Raw genomic sequence first — 21265 nt, 5'->3', positions numbered from 1 at the left:
GTGGCTTGAGACCATGGATGTGAAATGTTGCACTTACTGTCAGATATGGTCAATGTTTATATGTATTGGGTGGTCCTTTATAAACTGTTGTTGCTGCTGCTGTTGCTGTTTAAAAGGATGACTCACTAGGGGAGGGCCAGACAGTGAGTTATATACAAAGAAATAATTGTGTTATGAAAACATGGGACGTCTTTGGTAAATAACAAGACCACAATAGCAGCAACAAAAAAAGCAAAGAAGCAACCTGATGTTATAATTGCTTCTACCTTTGAAGACCCTTACATTGAAGGAAGAACAATAAGCTAAAGTATGAAGCCTTTAAGATGATGATTCCCTCCCAGATTAGACTATCCTGCAAATGAGCTTCTTCCTATCTTGCCCAGCCTGCTTCCTTCTCCAAAAGCAGCCTCCTCCCCAGCAACATTTACGCAAAGTTAAGATTTCCACCCCTCCCCCCAAGAAAAACACCGCAAACCTTGCAATAACATCCTGGGTTCTCATTTTCTATACTCCCCCCAATGCTTGCTTGTCCTCTATTCCCATTTGTCCGAAGGGCTAGACACAGCTCTGGCAATCCTGCTTTTTTAGAGGATGAGCTTTGATCCAACGGCTTCCTATAAACCCGCTTCAGCCCACATACATTTATCCCCTAGTACCCAGGAGCCATTTTTGCGTCCTTCAAGGTGGACCAGCAAATACTAGGCTTGTTGTATGAGGTATGCCTATGCCCAATGCATCCTTGCAGAGAGTTTTCAAATATTGTATTTCATTTTATTTGGCTTTTACAAATCCAATTAGCCTTCACCTCTCCTCCATCTCTGTCCTCCATTTTTATCACTAGACAGACAGTGCCAGCTTCAAGCTGTAGCAAACTCACTTTGAGTTTGCCCACAAATACAGGTTTCTGTGAAAATGAAACCAAAACAAAAAGCAACAAAAAAGGAGGAGAGATGAAATAAAGGATTCCATTTTCTTTCAGTCCTTCGTGCTGATTCTCATGAGGCCTACTGCCTAATTTATTTTCAGACCGGGGACCCCATAAGCCAGGATTGACTCTCACAGACACATACCCGGGAAGAAACACACGGGTAATACTTCCTTTCCAGGCACGTGCAGGCATGAGTGCACACACACCACTTCCAGTCTCACCATTTGCAATCCGTTTGTTCCTCTGATAGGCACTAAATGAAACATGATTATCCACTTTGTTTCCTTGCCTGTGTCTTTGATGTCCCGGAGAGGGCCTTGTTCACTCATTACAAGGTCCTTAAGGGGACATGGGGTTACCTGCCTAGAAGTCTCCAACTGAGATTTTGCATACTGGCGTCCAAGAGGCACTACCCCAAAGGCACAGAGAATCACCCAGAGCCCCCTGGTGCTCCCAGCAAGGAAACAGCTGGCACTTCCCTCTCGACTATCATTTACAAATAAATTGCTTTAATGTTAGGAGGGTGGGGGAGGGAGAAGTAAAGGAGGAAGGGCAAATGGGCTATCTTTAATGAAGAAGATGGGTGAAGGAAAAGGAGGGAAGCGGGAGGAAAAATGACTCCTTTTTGCATGATAAATTGTTGCCAAAGTCAAGGATAGATGTCTTTGCAGGAACACTTCTCCCTCCACTTTCAGAAACATCCTACTTACTCATGCATTAGGCACAATCACTGAATTCCTTGTACTCAAAGTCTCATTTCTCAACTTTACACTGACTCCTCCTGCTTTTATGTGAAAAGTGACCCCAAGCCCCTGCCATACACATAAACACATGCCAGCCCGTGTCCCTATCCTCCTTTCTTTCCCAATGCCTTTCTGCCTGATCTACAGCTTTTCAATTAAGTGGGGCCCCTCTCTGTTCTCCCCGAGTCTGCTTGCAGACACATGTGTTCTCCCCATATGACTCTGGCCTTCCCAGCCCTTATCTGTTCATGTGGGGACACACAATGTACCTCCTGGGGAACATTATCTTGTCATTTGTTGAGCCAAGATTGGCTGCCACAGAACAGACTGTGATTTTCCTAGAATCTGACGTCTGTTCATTACTGCAGTTAATTCCCAACACTATGTTAATGGTAAGGAATCGTGCCTGGGATAACCACTAGAAACTTGTGAGTGGAGGGAGGTAATGACGATAGGAGCTAACCATCATGCTGGGCTTACAGTGCTGATACAGTTAAATCCATATATGTTTTAATTATTTTTCCCAAAATAGGTAATATTATTGAGCTCATATTAGCAATTTTCAATCATTTTTTATAAGCCGAATTGATTTCCTGCTTATTTGTTTGCATATAAAAATGTAATCATATGAACAACTTTCATCTACTGTCAGATAAAAAAAATAATAAAAACAATAAATTCAACCAGTTGGTTATACAGGAACCTAACAATATTAATATTGGCTAAGGAAGATATTACTTATAAACTTCATATTTTTATATAACTCTACTCAGTCTTTTGAGTTGGATTGATTTCAGCATTCCCAATCCATTGCCCATCCTTGCCACTTTTGGCCATAAGGTGGTCAACTCACAGAAGCTCTTAAAATATTGGGCACCTACTCTATGGAAGATGACATTCATTGCTATTAGGGTCATTGGAAGCTAATTCATCAGGTAGGTAGGGCCTTCAAAGAAAAAAATATTTTAATAAGTGGAGATGAGAACAAGGGCATTCTTTTAGGTAGAGGTAACATGCTAAGGAATGGCACAGAGACAGAAAAGGGAAAATCACACATAGGGAATGAGGAATGCAGAATAGTTTGGTTGGAGTTTAGAGGGAATGATTAATAATAATAATAATAATTAGTATTTATATAATATTTTAAAGTTTTTAAGGCTCTTCACATATAACTCATTTGAGCCTCACCCTAGGAGGTAGATGCCACTTGAGGTTAGCCCACTTGAGGATGAGAAAACTGATTTGCAGATGAAAAGCTAATTGAGGTTAAGTGACTTGCCCAGGGTCATACAGCTAGTAAATATCTGAGGTGGAATATAACTCAAGTCTTCCTGGTTCTGTTGTATTCTATTGTATATATTGCATAGGTATTTAAAGAAAGGCTGGAGAGAAAATCTTGTTTCTCCACTGGAGTGTCTGAAGGCTAAGCTAAGGAGTCTGACTATTGTTTTTACATTCAGTGGGGTGTCACTGAAAGTATCTGATCAGACACTGATCAAAGCAGTGTTCTATGAACATTAACTTGAAAGTAGGTATAGAATAGATTCAAGGGGATGAGAATGGAGAATGGAGACCAGTTAGGAAGGCACTACAATAGTCCAGGTGAGAAATGTGGGTTTTACTAGTATTGTGGCAGTGAGGAAAGAAAGGAAGGGATCCATGAAAGAGACATTGAGAAGGAAGAATCACCATTACTTGGTAATTGAGTTGATATGGGGGAGGAGGGAAGGGAAGATGCAAAGGCATGAAAGGAAGGAGAGCCATGAGGATGGTAATTAAAGGAGATATAAAAAGAAAGGTTTAAAATTTTTTGAAGTAACACATTGTTACAATGGCCGTATGTGATTATGAGCTGTTGTCCATACCTGACACCTCTGACCATTTGAGACTTCTAAATGGAAATGTCAATAAGGCAGCCGAAAATGTAAGACAAGAACTTAGTACTGAAGTCATGACTAGGATTTGGAGCTCATTGGTGTCAGGTTGATAGTTCAAGAGTCAAGAGTAGATGAAAGCTCTGGGGGAAAGAGTATAGAGAAGGAAGAGGAAGGAAGAGAAGTCGGGAGAAGAGAGGTATGAGGCTCAAACCTTCGAGAATACTCCCATATAGAAAGGAAGAGAAGCTGATGAAAGGCAGAAGGTCATTGACTATGTGAGGGAAAATAGTAGGAACAGGAAAACAACAGGAAACCAGGAAAAGAAAAAATTTGAGTGTGAGGGTAATCAAAAGTGTCAAATGCTAAAGATGGGTCAAGGTGCATTAGGACTGAGAAAAACACACCCTCACTCCAATTAATTGGCACTTTGAAGCCTTTGGCAGAGTAATTGTTAGTGAAAAGTCACCTTTGCAAAAAGTTAAAGAGGGAGGGGATGAAGAGAAAATGGAAGCAGAAAAAGTTTAGTGGTGAAAGGAAGAGGAATCAAATCTCTCAAGGAGATTGGTCAAGAGAAGAATTTAATTATGGTGAGTGATGTGAACATATTTATAAATTCATTAATTCATTCAATCAATGTGGTAATATCTCACTTAACCAAAGATTGGCTATTCAAAACATCACCTGTCTAGAACATATCCAAGAACCAGGAAGTAATCCACAAAAGTCTACAAGCAGCCAAATAATTGTCACAAACTTTATGCACTAAGCAGAAACACTTTATATATTAAAAAAGCCATCTAGGCCCTCAATGAGGGCCTATTCACTCTTCCTTTATATATAATTTTAACAAATGTGAATAACTACCTTCTACTCTCACAGAGGTTAACTACAGAAAATCAGAAGTCAGAAGAAGGTCAACTAAATATAGGCACACTGTAGGGAGATGTGGCAACTGAAAATGATAAAGGAGATAAAACTATTATAACAAAGAAAACACAATAACTCAAAAACACAATAGTCCAGAGTCATTTAATATAGGGGCACACATAAAAAAATATGTGTATTCAAAGTGTCCTGAAACTGTTAGTAAACTATATGAAATCAATATATGAAGAAATAAATGAAATGAATATATACAATGGATATATGAAATATATGAATGCAAGACACTTTGTATTACAGCAAAGTACAATGATCAATGTTCATTCTGATAGCCTTGAGTCATAAAGAAAAGGCTAAATAATGTTCAGTATCTCTGTTTAAGAAGGCAAGGTAAGTATGTAAAACATTTTAGAAAGATCTCCATAAAAATGAAAGCTAAAGAAAAACTTTCAACTCTCTACAATATTTGGCCAAGTAAAATGACTCATTCCTCAATAGCTGGGGTGTTAATTTATTTTCTTAGAGCCTACTATGTACCATAGACCATTCTAGGTAGAGTTAAGAAATATGATAACCTGTCTGCCATGCTGACCCAGTTCACAAGTTAGATGAGATTATTACAAAACCTAATCAGTTCAATTCAGAACCAAAACCAAAAACCATGAGATTCACTGTACACACACACACACACACACACACACACACACACACACACACACACACACACGCATGCACACACACACACATACACACAATGGTAAATAAGATAAATGCTTCTCTTGGTTCTAAGAAATAGGGAATCTGTCCCTATTTTAGATTATGTCTAATATAAAGAACTATAACTTTTCTCACTCAGTGTTTAATATTCTTCATTATCAGTAGGTCCTACCTTTAATCCAACCAAAGTTCTTCATGCTGAAGTATCTTCCTATTTACATCTATGCAGGTTTCATTTTGTTTGGCTTATTTGCTCCAGTACTAGTGAGTTACTATGTGATACCAATCTCACTACATAGCAGCAGGCTTTCCCAAAGGGGAGAGGATCTTTGAAGTCCTCTTGGATTAAACACATGGAATAAACCCAAGTTACCTATTTCAAGAAGCTTGCTACTATGGCTGCCCATTTTGGGGCAGAAGCAGGAAAAATACTCTAGTCCTCTCACCCTGACTGTCAATAGAGTTCAGCCTTAAACTCAGAGCCCCATAACAGACAACAGCCTTATTCTTCTGACAGGAATTCAGGGTGAGGTTGGTGATGTCTCACTCCAGGCTGCTAGCAGTAGGGGTGCCAACGTCACTTAGTCAAGTGGGTCAACAATTCAGTTTTCAGACAGGATGTTTTTTTTTTCCCTCTAGCTCCCTGCTGTTCTTTCCCTGAGAACAGTCATAGCAGCTTCTCTCTTCTTCTTGGGGGGTATCTCCTGTGTCATCTGCCACCTAGTAGGTTGATACAAATTCTTCAATTTAATGAAAGGATGTGACAGAAGAGAAAGGATGACAGAGGAGCAGTGTGCTTGTACCTTCTGACTGAGTGAACCAAGTCAATATTGTCGTATCATAGATTTTGAACTGGAAAGCATCTCAGAGGCCATTTATGTCATAAATTTATGGTTAGAAGGGACATTAGAAGTCATAGAGTGGAGCTCCCTTATTTTAAAGATCAGAAGTTAAGCAACTTTCATATAGTCGTACAAGTAGTAAGTGTCAGAGCTGGACTTTGAACTCAGCGCTTCCTGACTTCAAGCCTATATCTTTTTCTAAAGCACTATACTGCCTTATCTTTGGCCTAAGTAAAAGTGGGACTAAATTTGAGGTTACAAACTTTTCATGCATACAAATATATATGTATTCTTGTGTATTTAATGATATAATAATTATTATGAGCTCCACATTGCTCAAATGTAAGAACTTAAAAATGCTACATTTTCTGAAGTATCTATCTCAAGAGGAGAATGAAGAAGGAAGAGGCAGTAACATTGGGTTGGAATCTCAAAGGTTAACTCATTGCAAATAAATATAAACATAAAAGTCACCTACATCTTGCCCTATTGACTAGTCTCATTACTGTATGAAAACAAGGGATGCTAATAGATATTTCTCCTACAATTGTTGATAATAGTTTTTGATTCTTCTTTCAAAAGTTGTTTGTTCATATTGTTTGACTGTTTATCATTAAGGTATAGCTCTTGATAACTTATGTTAATCAATTAACAAGTATTAATTAAACAATGACTATTTGGTAAGCTCAATCCTGAACATTCGTATTACAGACAAAAATGAAACAATTCTGACCCTCTAGGGACTTATATTTTAGTATAGAAGACAATATATACATAAAAATATTTAGATTGCAAAAAAAAAAATACAAAGTAGTCTTTCAGGGGAAAGGAAGAGGAGAGGGAACTAGAAGCTTAAATATCAAACCCTTAACATATATATTTCATGCAGATTTGTTTTTTATCCTATGAAACTAGAGCTGTCAAATGTGCAGTCAGTGTCCCTTGCACAGACGAAATGCTGGAAATCAGCCAACCAGATTAAAATGTAATTGGGAAATGTTTGACAAAATAAAAATTCAGTACAATATAGATAATGTTAATTTGTGGTTTTCTAAGTCAATATGCTGCCTATAGGGATCCCTTTCTATCTCAGTTTACATCACTGTTATGGGCAGGTTCTATCCTCTCTCCATTCCATACTTGTTGCATTGATTTTACCTGTGCATAAGCCAGAAACCTCATTTTAAAAATAGCATCTAATAAACTCTTGACTTACCTCTGTCTCTTAGAATACAATAGAAACAAAAAAGATCTGCTTTCTGTCATGGTTACTTCACACTACAGAATATGCATCACAAAAACTTAAAAATCCGTATCAGTGAATTGCCATGAGATTCACTAACTGTATGAAACCGGACATAGGCATGGAAAATAACACGTGTCAGATAACAGCGTTGGCCTATATGATCAGGGCTTGACATTGATCAAGGCAATGCTAACAAAAATTAGGCAGCAGGTCTCCTGAGAAATTAGACAACTGGTTAAGAAGGCTGTCTGAGCTGTAGGCTATCATCTACTTAGATCCTTCTCTCCCAAATTGGGTTCCAATTTAATTTGAGCAATAACCCAATAGCCATCAGGCCCCTAATTCTTATCCTCAAATTGCAAACCAGGAGCAGGACTGGCTTTCTCCACTTCGGAACAGAAGATAAAAGTTGCTCTTTCTCTGGATTTCCAGATGCATTTTTCATCATTAAAAGGAAAATGTCATTTTGGTGGCAGATATTAGTATGATTGGTGTCAGGAATGAATCTTCGTTTCTCTGTCAGACTTGCCTCAAACAATCCTAAGACAATGTTCTGTTAAAAGGCCACTTCCATTCCACATTCAAGCAAGTGGGAGAAGGGCAGGCTTCAGCTACTGACAGATGGGCTCAGCTGAGTCTGGAGATGTGCCAGAGAGCTCAGCTGCTGGTCTGCTCCCTCCACCATGATGAAGAACTGAGGATGCTTCCAGGAAGCTTATTTCATGATCCAGCTAGAATCTCTTGGGGATTTCAGTTTAAAATGAGGGTTATTGTAGCTCTGGTTTGGAATGTGAGTTTTTAAGGAAAAAATAGATACTATCACCTGTGGTAGGTAGAGTCACATAGCTCTAAACCTGCACTTTTCTATATGTGGAGACTGAATTCTTTCCCTCAGAGAAGATCCAGCATAATTTCTCTATACTAAAACTAGAGTAAAGCTAGCCTAGATTGGTCCTAACAGCATAGTACATTATTCTCTCCTACTGGATCATGTCTCATCCTGAAATCCAAATGAGAATACTTTTCAGGCATCACTTAGAGCTCAATTTTCTTAACTGTAAAATGAAGGTGCCTATTTTGCCTACCACAAACAATTTCTTGTGAGGATCAGATGAAATAATAGATGCAAAAGTACTTTGTGAAGTTAAAAAGAATTATTTACATTTAAGGCAGTATTACTATTGGTGGTGGTCATTTTTACTGGCTTTGTGCTTCCATCAGTCTATGGAGCTCCTGGTGGGGGACTCTCTTTGTTAATTATTGGTCCCTCTACTAAAAATAAGGCTAAATATCATCACCACATTTTACAGCTAGGATATTTGAAGACTAAAAAGAGTCAAAGCCTTTTCTTGAGTCCCGACTAACACCTTAGATCAACACTGTCACTTTAGGTCAGAGTATAAGGAACTTATCTCTTACTTGGAAAATCATTGGAAAAATGACCTAGGGGACATCCACACTGTTCATAAATCTGGGAAACAGCCAACCTTCTTCTAGTTTTACTTTCAGTTTCCCATTATTTACCAAATATCTGCAATGACCTGGGATTCCAGACAGAACCTAAGTTTCCAGTATCCATTCACATTCTTATTTGCTTTTGCCACTAAATATTCATCAGTAACATTTAAGACAAAAGAAAGAGATAATTACAAGGGGAGAGTTTTTTCAAAATATTAAAGGTTAACAGAATTCTTGGCATTTGTGCCTTGTCAATTTCCATGTAATTATGCTCAATTCCCAGAATTCAGAGTCCGTTCTGCCTGTTAACGCTTAAAGATGGTATCCCTGGAATGTAATTTATGAGACCATTTCTCAAATTTTTCAGGTGCAAACCAAGCCTTTGTTTAATAGTATGATTATTATTAATGTTATTCTTAGACAGATAGTGCTGGGAGGTCACAAGTTGGGTGTTGGTACTAAAGTAGATTCATTATGGTAGTGCTGTTAGTCGATTTCCCCAAGAGCTAAATGAGTGCTCTGGGAAATATTTATATTAACTGATGGGCAAATCACAATTATGTTGGCTCTTTTCATGAAACTCCAGAGTCTTGGATTCAATAGATTTCAGCAAGCCTTTATTCAGTGCCTACTATATACTAGGCACTGTCCTAGGCACAGAGGATACAAAAGCAAATATGAAAACAAACCTTGTCTGGAAGGAATTAATATTCTGCTGGGGATAATCAGCATATATTCAGAGAAACAAATAAAATGTATATGGAGCCAAAATACAAAAGATAATAACCTTGTCTGTAGAACAGGGACAGTATTGCCTGCCCTGAGAGGTTGTGAGGATCAAATCAATAAATTTATGTAAAAGCATGACAAAAAAAATATTTCATGGGCATTTATATTATACACTTTCATGATCAAAAGATTCTCAGCTAACACTGTGTGCATTAATTGTGTGGTCTATAAAAAGGCTATGTAATATGGAGTATGCTGACAGCCAGGGCATAAATAGTCATATTGTCCTGTTTCTCTCCGGTTTCATTATTCATTAGTTTTTCTAGTAGGGATCCTTAACCTTTTTTTTTGGGTCATGGATCCTTTTGGCTGTCTAGTGAAGCTTTTGGACTCCTCAGAATCCTGTTTTTAAATACATAAAATAAATAGTATTACAAAAGAAATCAAATATATTGAAATGATGATAAATTTTCCCCATCTGAGTTCATAGACTCTTTAAAATCTATACATAAATCCCTAAGAGTAAGGGGAAAGGGAAAAGGAGATCACGGACCTAAGATTAAGAACCCCTGCTCTAAAACCTTTATTAAAATATTTTCATCCCATATAAATTATGTGAGTTACAAATTCATTCTGTAAAGATGTACTTCTAAAAATTAAAAAAAAAACCACACACTAAAATTACATTTAAAAAATCAAGGGGTATTTCCTTAGTTCTAGTATTCTTGAATTTTAAAGAATAAAAGTCAGCTTGGTATAATATATTTGAATGATGGCTCTGGGCTCAGGAAGACCTTGGTTAAAATTCTGCCTCTGACACTTATTAGCTCTGTGAACATGAATAGTAAATTGGCAGCTTGGTGGTGTAGTAGATAGACCCCCTAGATTCAGGTTGTAGTACCCTAGATAAGTCACTTAACCTCTGCTTTCCTCAGTATCCTCATCTATAAAATGTGGATAATAATAGCACCAGCCTCCTAGAGTTATTATCAGGACTAAATGAGACTATAATTGTAAAGCACTTAGCACAGTGCCTGGCACGTGATAGTCACTATATGAATGTTAGCTATTATTACCAAAATGATAATAGCAATTATCACTAAAGTCACCTAGATGGCACAGTGGATAAAAGTGTTAGATTAGAAATCAAGATGACATGAGTTTGAATCCTGCCTCAGACACCTACTATATATGTGACCCTGGGCAAGTCATTCAACTTGTCTAGCTCAGTTAGTTTCTTTATCTGTAAAACGGAGATAATGAAAACAAAATCACCTACCCCTCTGGGTTGTGGCAGCAATCAAATACAATTAACATATATACAGGGCTTTGCAAACCTTGAAGTACTATATAAATGCTAGTTATCATTATTATCATCGTTATTGTTTTTGTGGTTGTTTAGCTGTATAAATATCATCTCATTTGGTTCTCACAACAACCCTGGAAGGTAGGTATTGTTATTATCCACACTTTACAAATGAGGAACACAGAGATTAAGTAATTTGCCCAAGATCATTTTCTTAATAAATATCTGAGGCCAAATTCAAACTCACGTCTTCCTGACTCCAGGTCCAGTGGCCACCTATCTGCACCAGGCTCCAAGTTCTCTCTCAGGTTCAGTTTTCATATCATAAAAATCGGGGATAATGTTACCTGTATCACCTACCTTATAGGGCTGTTGTGAGGTTCAATTGAGATGTAAAAAAAATAAGTGAAGTCTTCTATGAATATCAATGATTCTTCTTTCCCCTGCTAGTCTCCTTCATGATTTTGTAGACCTCGATATTTCACCTTCTCAGCATCTATCATTCTAAGCTAGACAGCCCTAATCATTTATGCAAAGCAAGTTAATCTTCTTATTCCTCTGTCCTGTATCTACAGGCATCTTCAGGTTCCAATGGCTCCCTTCCTTCCTTCCTCTGGCATTCTCTGTGATTGTTGGCCTTGCCTAATAACCAACTGGAGGCCTGAGTCACAGAAGCACTTGTTTTCTCTCCCTATGAAGGAGGGCACATTCATTATAAAGCCTGCTTCAGTCCTGATGGTGATAAATAAAGACAAGCAGATAAGTAAGCAGACAGATTGACATACAGGCAGACGGAGATATGTTTAATTATTTCTTGGATCTCTCAGAGTCAATAATATGAAATAGAAGAGGCACTTTTACTACAGAGACATTGTATCCCAAGACACATTGAGTACAGAGCTATACTGTATCTTCTGGCTCTATCTTTATAGTGCTTGAAGCAAAAGGAGGATGGAAAAAAAAAAACCCTGAAAATAGGATGGCTTGTATAGTACCATGATAAGGGGGCAGGCTGGGTGGAGAAAGTAAAATATGTTGTCTACAGATACAAATTTTAGCAAGAAGTAGATCACTGGAAAGATCACTGACTCTGATACCTCTGATGTGATTGACTGATTTCAGGGATTTTGTTGTTGTTTAATGCTTTCTATCATGTCCAATGTTTCATCACCCCATTTGGAGTTTCCTTGGCAAAGATAGTGGAGTGGTTTGCATTTTCCTTCTCATTTTACAGTTGAGAAAACTGAGGCAAACAGGGTTAAGTGATTTGCCCAGGGTCGCACAACTAGTAAACATTTGAAGCTTGAACTCATATCTTCCTGAATCCAGCCCAGTGCTCTATCTACTGTGCCACCTAGCTGCCCTCAATTTCAGGGATAGTAAAGATCTGTTCTGTCCAATTACATTCTCACTGTCCCTTCCAGAGTGATAGGACTCAGTTTCTTTTACATTTCTTGAATCTCTGTATATAATTGCTATTTTAACAGGTTTTCTGAGATACGAGCAATAAAAAGAATCCATACAATTTGCTGTGTCACTCAAACTGGATACCCTTAGTCCTAGTTAGAAAAGGGTTAATTGTCATTTCAAAACCTTCTAACTGGAGTGGAGGAGGGAGGGAAGAAGAGAGAAGGAAAGGGAGAGAGAGAAAGAGAGAGAGAGAGACAGAGACAGAGACAGAGAGACAAAGAGAGACAGAGAGAGACAGAGACAAAGAGAGACAGAGAGAGAGAGAGACAGAGAGAATATAAACATATACAAGAGAATGAGATAGATACAGAAACAAAGACAAAGATTAACCCTCTAGAAGAGAAAATGAGAGAGATGAAAGAGATGGAGAAATTGAGGGGAGTAGTATAATATATAAGGAAAGTAGATGAGGTGGAAGGGCAAGAAGAAAGGACTGAGGGGGGAGGGAGGCAGAAATAGAAGAGAGGATAGAAAGAGGGTCTGAAATAAAGGCAAAGGAAAAAAGACATTTCTAAAGGAGAAATGTTGAATGAGAAAGACAAGTCTCTAGACAGTCAAATAAAGTAGAGCACAAAATGGAATCCAAATCAACTTGTCTTTAAAGAGTGGGTTAAAAATTCTCTTTATGGCTGGGTACCTAGAGTAGTGTGTAATCAGTGGAGGGATCCAGACAGCCGATCCCAGCTAGGCTTTAGGGGAAGGTTCCCAAATGTGCAATTAATTTAGATTTAATGGGACAGTTACTGTAAGTTTAAATAAATGCCAATTAAATATTAACAGTGTATTTATTGAAGATTAACAGAGCCTTTTTTTTTTTTAAAGAAAATCCTTCATCAATAGTATCTTAGTAATCTTGGCATCTACCATGTATGTTGGGGAACCTGTGATCTTGTAAAAACCAATTAATTACTTTATGCCTCAATTCTTTTGTCCCTAAAATGGGCACATTAGTGATTGGGAAGGATTAAAAGAGATTATGGATTGAAAATAAGGGTAGTTTCCATTTAGAGGGATCTGCAGCTAAGGGCATTTTGAGAGGAGAGATTGATGCAAAATAAAGCTTGAAATTATTCTTGGCTCTAAAAGGGCAGTAGGGTGGGATGTGGAATTATTTTTTTCCTTTACATGGATTTTCTGGGATTATAATTATTATTTGGGAAACCTGAGAACACAGCAAAATAAAGTTTCCCATGCCCCAAGGGAACAGAAAGCAGTATCCTGTACTCTAGGCATCAAATATTCCCATATTTAGCCTACAAGCTAGGCCCATGAGAACAAGGATGCCAGGACGTCAGTTAGGAATAGAGGTGGGAGCTAACAGGTCATCATTCTTCCAGACTCCTCAGGTCAGGTCCCAGGGTTTACAAATAAACTCAGACCTGGAGATATTCAGTTTTCCAGACTTTAAGTAAAGTGCTGTTTCCACTTTGTAACCACAACTCTGCATGGAGTTTCCTGAGGATCAAACCACTCCTCCAGGGGGAAAAACAAAAAAACATCTGAGCTCAGTGTGAATGGGACTGAGACACTGATTACACATATAGTGTCTCTGAATGAGAGAGGAAAACACATGTTTTGGCATGCTGGTAGTTCTGGAACTAGAGCATTTTGAAATAATCTCAGGGTTTAAAACCAGTTACAAAGCATTTCCAGACCTTCTCCTCCTTAGTTGCTAAGGCCATATAATTTGTTGAATGCAAGATCTGTCCATCAGGGTGTTATAGCAACGGATAGAAATTTTTGCAAATAAAGCATGGATTGATTTCACCACGGTACTATGGGAAAGGAACAGCTCCTGGAGGACTACATTGGGCAATGCTGCCATCCACTGCTCGGTAGTTTCCTACTTTTCCATAGACATACTAGCAAGGGACGCCATTTTATCTTTGGTCTCTGAAATAGCCTTATGTGCCTGGGTCTCAACATATCCCTTTCTTACTGTCTAAAAAAACCTTCATCCCTGATCCCCAGCCTAGGAAGAAGGATTAGTCATAATAGACCGATGGAAAGCTATGTTTTTAGATTTTTGGCAGAAAGATCTTTGAAGTCTGGGATTTTTTTCCCCATTTGTCCTTGTATCCCCAAGTCCTTGTACAGAATTTAATACATAAGAGGTATCTAGAAAATATTTGCTGGATTAAGACTGTTTCTATCTATCTATCTATCTATCTATCTATCTATCTATCTATCTATCTATCTATCTCCATTATTCCAACATCTCTTTCGTTGTCACCTATTTATTTGGATCTACTTTTTTTTTGGGGGGGGGGTTGAGGCAATCAGAGTTAAGTGACTCGCCCAGGGTCACACAGCTAGTAAGTGTCAAGTGTCTGAGGCCAGATTTGAACTCAGGTCTTCCTGACTCCAAGGCTGGAGCTCTATCCACTGCTCCATCTAGCTGCCCCTTGAATCTACTTCTGTTACCTATTTGGAGATGTAGTGGGAAAATAACAACCACCAATTCAGAGTCAGAGAACATGGGTTTGAATCCTGACTCTTGCATTTACTTGCTTTGTAACCTTGGGCAAGTCACTTCCTTTCCCTGGCCCTCAGCTTTTTTATCGATTAAAAAAAATGGGAGAGTTAGACTCAGTGATCTCTCTGAGGCCTCTTCCAGTTCTACAAGTGAAACAATAAACACTATATAAATATGAGCTATTATCGTTGATGTATCTGTTGTCTATGTCCCTTATGCATTAGGAAAATTGTCTTAATGATCTAAAATTTGATTTGCTTTCCTGGACCTTTCAAATTCCAGTCTATTCTTTTTCTCACTTTATTTCTGTCATGATTGCTTTTCTGTTCTTGGACCTTTGCTCAGGTAGTTTGCCTAGTTTTTCCTCCTGAGACCTTGAATGTTTAGAGTGTTTCCCACCCTCAATGTCTTTTGATTTAACACTTGAGAATTAGCACTAAGTTTGTTCTTAAGGCCCTGACTGACTCCACCCTTCTCCAAGCAGGGTGTAAACTTTAGAACTTTTGCATTCAATCTCAGATGTCCTATCAGAATTTCTAATACTAGACTAGGCATCATCTCATTCTTTAACTGCCTGATGAATCTCTTCTCCCTGCCTTCACTCTGTTTGAAATATCTACCAGGAGAGGGGGGCCTTTAGCCTTACAAAGGAGAAGGACTGAAATTTCTTAAGATGGTATTCTTCCTTCTGAATCTTTCCTGCAAAGAATAAGCCCATTTGTACTCTCATCTCTGCGTGCTGAGGCTGAGAAGTTAAGAGAAAAGAAGAATAACTAACTCGACTGTCACTTGAAATTTTGCCCCGTGACAGGCCCTGCTTTGTCTTCTGAGTGCCGGAGCCTCCAGAAGCCTCAGTCTGCTCCCATTTCCTTACCTGACTGCTGTCACACTCCAGTGTCTTTGTGCAGAGCTCCATGCTGGATTCCCCTATCCTCTCTCTGCAGTCACAGAATTATTAAAGGGAATATTATTGTTTTCTTTTGCTTTGTGTGTGCATGTGTATGCGTGTGTCTGTGTGTCTGAGAGGTATTGTCCTATAGATATTTTTATAACCTGAAGCAATTACAGCTGTCAGCCAGGAGACGAGCCGTGACAAGTTGATTTATGTGTACAGTATATATGTATGCAAGAGGAAAAGGAAGAGAGAGGGGAAGTGGGATGGGGGAAAGCGAGAGGCTGGAGGGAGGAGGAGGTAGGTATCTGCTTTCCAGGAGACAGAAAGGAAACTATTTCTTAAAAGAATACAAATAATGAAATTGCTTTTACTGATCAGTCCCTTTTCATTAATTCAGATAGGCTGGGGAAATAATAGGAACCCAGTGATGTTAGGAAAAGGTACTCATGTAGGTATTTGAAGGACAAGGAGGAAGGTCTACTTAATTTTGATCTTTCTCAGATGGAATCATTTTATAAGTTTAGGTAGAATAAATGTGTGTCATCTATTTGACCCTCTAAATAATTTGAGCATTTATGACTTCTCTAGTGCTTTCCTTACAGTTTACTTTTTGTAGAAGTAAATGTAATTATAATGTACTCGTAAATGTGTAATTTTGTATAGGATGGATGCCTGGGCCTGACAAAAGCCAGTCTGGAATTGCAGGTGGCTATTTCCCCTTCTGAGTCACCTTTATCTGGCTGCTCTTCTGTAGGCAGAAGCTCCTGGGATGCCTCCCTTCACTGCCAGAGATAAAGAAGGTTTTACTATCTTTGGATCAACAGCAGGCAGCCTGGTAGAGTCTGAGTGCCTTAAAGAGGCCTAAAAGGAGAATCACTTTCCCATGAACAAGTAATAATGTAGCAATAACAGTCAAACTTTATTAATATAGCACCTTCTACCTTAAATGGATCTCTAAGTACTTTGCTGGGGAGTTAATCATAGAGTTCAGCCACACAGGGAAGCTGCTTGCTCTCATTATTCCCATTTCTAGATGCAGAAACAGATGTTCGGAGGTACCTACCTGGGAAGGAGAGCAAAGGCCAAGATAAGAACTTGTCATGGGAGAATTCACACAGGGCTCCTCTCTGGAGCATAGCAAAATGATACCAGGCTCTTTGAATGAATTCCTTCCCTTCATGTTAGTCTTTGTCTTGACATGACTGGAAGGATGTGTAAGGTATAGAAAATGGCCTGTTAATGCAGCTCATCCCATCTCATTTAGAGGATAGGGGCAGCATGCACAGTGTAGAAGGAAGAAATCAGGAAACCTGAGCTTAGGACTCACTATTACCATTATTAAACTATCTGACTTGGTTAAATCATTTTCCTTCCTGTAGCCTCAACATTCCATGTCTATAAAATGGAGATCAGAGCATATTAGAGCTAAGAGGGGCCCCAGGGTCAACTAGACCGACCCACACATGGAAAGGTAGACCCTTTTCTTGGAAGCCTCCAATGAGGGAGAACCCCCTACCTGAGCTGGCAGAATCCACATCCAGAACATAGTAATTATTGAGCAGTTTTCCTTACATCAAAACGCAGTCTGCTGCCTTCAACTTCCACCTATTACTTTTAGTTCTGTTCTCTGGGGCAAGCAGGACAAATTAAATTGATCCATCAGCATGCATTTATTAAGCCCTTATTACACAATAATAACAGCTAGCACTTATAGAGTGCTTTAAAGTTTGAAAAGTACTTTATTAATGTTATTAATTTTATCTTCACAACAGATGTAGTAGGTAGGTGCTATCACTAGTTCCATTTTGCAGATGAGGAAACTGAGGAATGTATAAGTTCAGTGATTTGTTCAGGGTCACATGCTTACAAGTGACTAAGGCCAAATTTGAAGTCAGGTTTTCCTGACTTCAGGTCCATCCTTCCCTCCTCCTCCTCCTCCTCCTTCTCTTCTTCTTCTTCTTCTTCTTCTTCGGGCTTTTTTCTTATTTTTTTTCTCAATTACATGTAAAAAAATTAACATTCTTTTTTTTTTTTAATTTTGACTTCCAAATTTGCTCTATCCCTTTCTCCCTCCCCATCCTCCATCCTGGAGAAGGCAAACAATTTGATCTAGATTACAGCTGTGCAGTCATGCAAAACATATTCCCATATTAGCTATGTTGCAAGAGAAAGCACATACCCTCTCTACCCTCAAAAACAAGAACAATAAAGTAAAAAAAAAAATCTGGTCTATATTCAAATTCCAGCAGTTCTTTCTCTGGAAGTAGATAGTATTTTTTTTTTAATCATTAAGTGCTTTGAAATTGTCTAGGATCATTGTATTGCTGAAAATAGCTAAGTCATTTACAGTTGATCATCATACAATATTGTGTACAATGTTCTCCTGGTTCTGCTCACTTCACTTTGCATCAGCTCATATAAGTCCTCCCAGGTTTTTCTGAGAGCATCCAGCTCATCATTTCTTAAAATACAGTAGTATTCCATCACAATAGTAATACCACAACTTGTTCAGCCATTCCTCAGCTAATAGACATCCCCTCAATTTCTAATTCTTTGCCATCACAAAATGAGCTGCTATAAATATTTTTTGTATAAATAGTTCCTTTTCCTTTTTCTTCTTTTGTCTCTTTGAGATACATACTTAGTAGTGATATTGTTTGGTCAAAGTTTTACAACCCTATGGGCAAAGTTCCAAATCACTCTCCAGAATGGTTGGATCAGTTCACAACTCCACAAACAATGAATTAGTGTCCCAATTTTCCCACATCCACTCCAACATTTGTCATTTTCCTTTTCTGTCATATTAGCCAATCTGATAGGTGTGAGGTGTACCTTAGAGTTGTTTGAATTTGCATTTCTCTAATCAATAGTGATTTAAAGTATTTTTTTATATAACTATAGATAACTTTGATTTCTTAGCTGTCCATACGCTTTGACCATTTTTTAATTGAGGAATGACTCATATTCTTATAGCTTCAACTCCATTCTCTATATATTTGAAAAATGGGGCTTTTATTGGAGAAATTTCCAGCCTTCTATTCACTGAACCACCAGCTGCCTCTATATGCCAGGTACTGTGTAAATCTATTCCCTCCTCTATGTAATTTTGTTCAGTCATTTAACTTGTGTCCAGCTCTCTGTGATCCCATTTTGGGGTTTTTGTAGCAAAGATATTGGAGTGGTTTGCCATTTCCTTCTCCAGCCCATTTTACAGATGAGGAAACTGAGGCAAACAGGGTTAAGTGACTTGCCCAGGGTCACACAGCTCGTAAGTGTCTGAGGCCAGATTTGAACTCAGGAAAATGAGTCTTCCAGACTCTAGACCCAGCACTCTATCCACTGCACCATACAGCTGCCCCCCTTCACATAATAGCCCTTCAAAATTTTTAATAGATCTATCATGTCCCCCACTAAATCTTTTCTTTTCCAGACTAAACAACATGAAGTGTGTCAATTGACTGTGGCCAGGCATGTTCTCCAGTCTACTCGCTCTCCTCGCCTTCTTCTCCATGATGCTCTTATATTTGCTAACAAGCAGAATCCAGAAATGAAAACAAATGTGGTCTAACAAGGGCTGAGTATAGTGCAACCACCTGCTGAGATCCTATTAAAAAAAAAGTAATTCTAACATAAATCTTCTCTCCTTGCCTTTCTCCCTATCAGAACAACTTCCCATTTCCTTCAGTACCTTTATCATTTCCTGGTACCTTTTATTTTTCAGGCCACAAAATGATGATTTACTTGCTTCTGTGTGGCTAATATTCTTCTAGTTATCTAAAATAACAACAGTAAAACCACATTAATAAAGTCCCACAACAACTGTGTAAGGTAGACAGTATGGAGTATTATAGCCCCATTTTTCAGATCAGTTAACTGAGGTTCAGAGAGATTAAACCATTTGGCAAAGCCCACCCAATTTGTAGGTGGCCCAGCTGGGATTTGAATACAATTCTGTTGACTGCAAGTCCAAGTTTCTTTGCTTCTCCCCAAATACCTAGCTTATTTTCAAGAAAAAACCTAAACCCTGAAAATAATGGGATAGTTCCAGTAATTCTTTTATAGGATAACACTCAGATGTCACGAAAAAGCTCAAATGATGAACTATTTTTCAAAAATTTATTTAGTATTTTATTTTTCCCCAGTTACATGTAAAAATAATTTATTTATTTATTTATTTGGTGAGGCAATTGGGGTTAAGTGACTTGCCCAGAGTCACACAGCTAGTGAGTGTTATATATCTGAGGCCACATTTGAACTCAGGTCCTCCTGACTCCAGGGCTGGTGCTGTATCCACTGTGCCACCTAGCTGCTCCCAAAATAATTTTTAACATTCATTTTTAAACTTTGAGTCCCAAATTCTCTCCCTTCTTCCCTCCCCACCCTCACCCCAGTCATTGGGAAGGCAAACAATTCAATATGGGCTATACATGTGTAATCATGCAAAACATTTCCAGATTAGTCATGTTGTGAAAGAAAACATAGACCAAAAAAAAAAACCCTCAGGAAAAATAAAGTAAAAAAAAAAAGGATATTTCAATCTGCATTCAGATACCATCAGTTCTTTCTCTGGGATGGAGAGCATTTTTTATCATAAGTCCTTCAGAGTTGTCTTGGATCATTATTTTGCTCAGAATAGCTAAGTCATTTATAGCTGATCATCTTACAATATTGCTGTTACTTTGTACACAGTACATTTTACTTTGCATCAGCTCATATAATTCTTTACAGGTTTTCCGACTCATCCAAATGATAAACTATTAAAACCCATTGATAGATAATAAGGTGAAGAAGATAGCTTTCATAATTCCTGTTCTCTGCTACCTCAAAACTTTACTTACTGGGGATCCAAGAATTTTTATGACTCTTTTTCCCCCTCTGGCCACCCCTACTCACAATACCTTGGCCATCCTATCCAAATCTATTTGGTGCTGAAGATCTCTGAGTAACATGGATTCTCATAAAACAGCCCTAGATAATTAGCAGCCAGGTTAATAGGTCAGCAGAAAGCCCAAGTAGACACAACCAGTACTTCTGCAGATCAGGAGGGAGGATTTAGGTCAATGCTGAGAGCTTACATCACGGAGGCCCTCAGCACTGAGCAGCTTTGCATCACTGATGTGCCAACTAAGCTCTGCCTGGGCTGTGCTCCCTAGGTGCAGAGGACGCTAGGCCCTGTGATGGGGAATGCAGGCCCTTTTATCAGCACTTAAGAGGGGAAAAATCATAGTGCAAGTACAAAGATAAACAGCAACTGCAGAAAAGGGGAAGTGACAGGTACCGAGGCAAATCCTTTTTTTTTTCCCAGGGCTCTGTGATTTTGAAAGACACAGTGTTTAAGAATGAAATCAACTGTGCAAGAGTTTGCAACTCAGGGAAACCTGGGAACCTTCAGTATAGATATACCAGGTGTCTAGGTTTTCCCTAATTTGAGCTCTTTTGCAGAGCTGACAGTTTTCTAATATACGTAAAATCAGTCTTATCTAGTGGAAGGTGGCCAGGACTGGCATCAGGAAACCTGGCTTCTTCCCTGGGTTCTGCCACTTAATAGCTGTGTGACAATGGACACTTTTATTTAACTCACTGTATCTTGTTTTCCTTCTGTGTAAAATGAGGGAATTCAATTAAATGACCCCTAGTCTGGAAAATTCTGTTGTCCAAATCAATAAGTAAGCAGAACCTAAGGGATCAGATTTCCC

At 38.5% G+C, this 21265-nt stretch overlaps 1 protein-coding gene across 1 annotated transcript in view; it reads left to right on the top strand.

Moving 5' to 3' along the window:
• The window catches only part of NTM (neurotrimin), a 1253923-nt gene that overhangs the window by 675350 nt on the left and 557308 nt on the right, over positions 1–21265 (top strand). The window lies entirely within an intron of this gene.

Source organism: Phascolarctos cinereus, unplaced genomic scaffold (genome assembly GCF_003287225.1).
Source record: "Phascolarctos cinereus isolate Bilbo 61053 unplaced genomic scaffold, phaCin_HiC Scaffold_726;HRSCAF=1367, whole genome shotgun sequence".
Taxonomy (NCBI): Eukaryota; Metazoa; Chordata; class Mammalia; order Diprotodontia; family Phascolarctidae; genus Phascolarctos; species Phascolarctos cinereus.
This window is presented reverse-complemented; position numbering and strand designations above follow the sequence as displayed.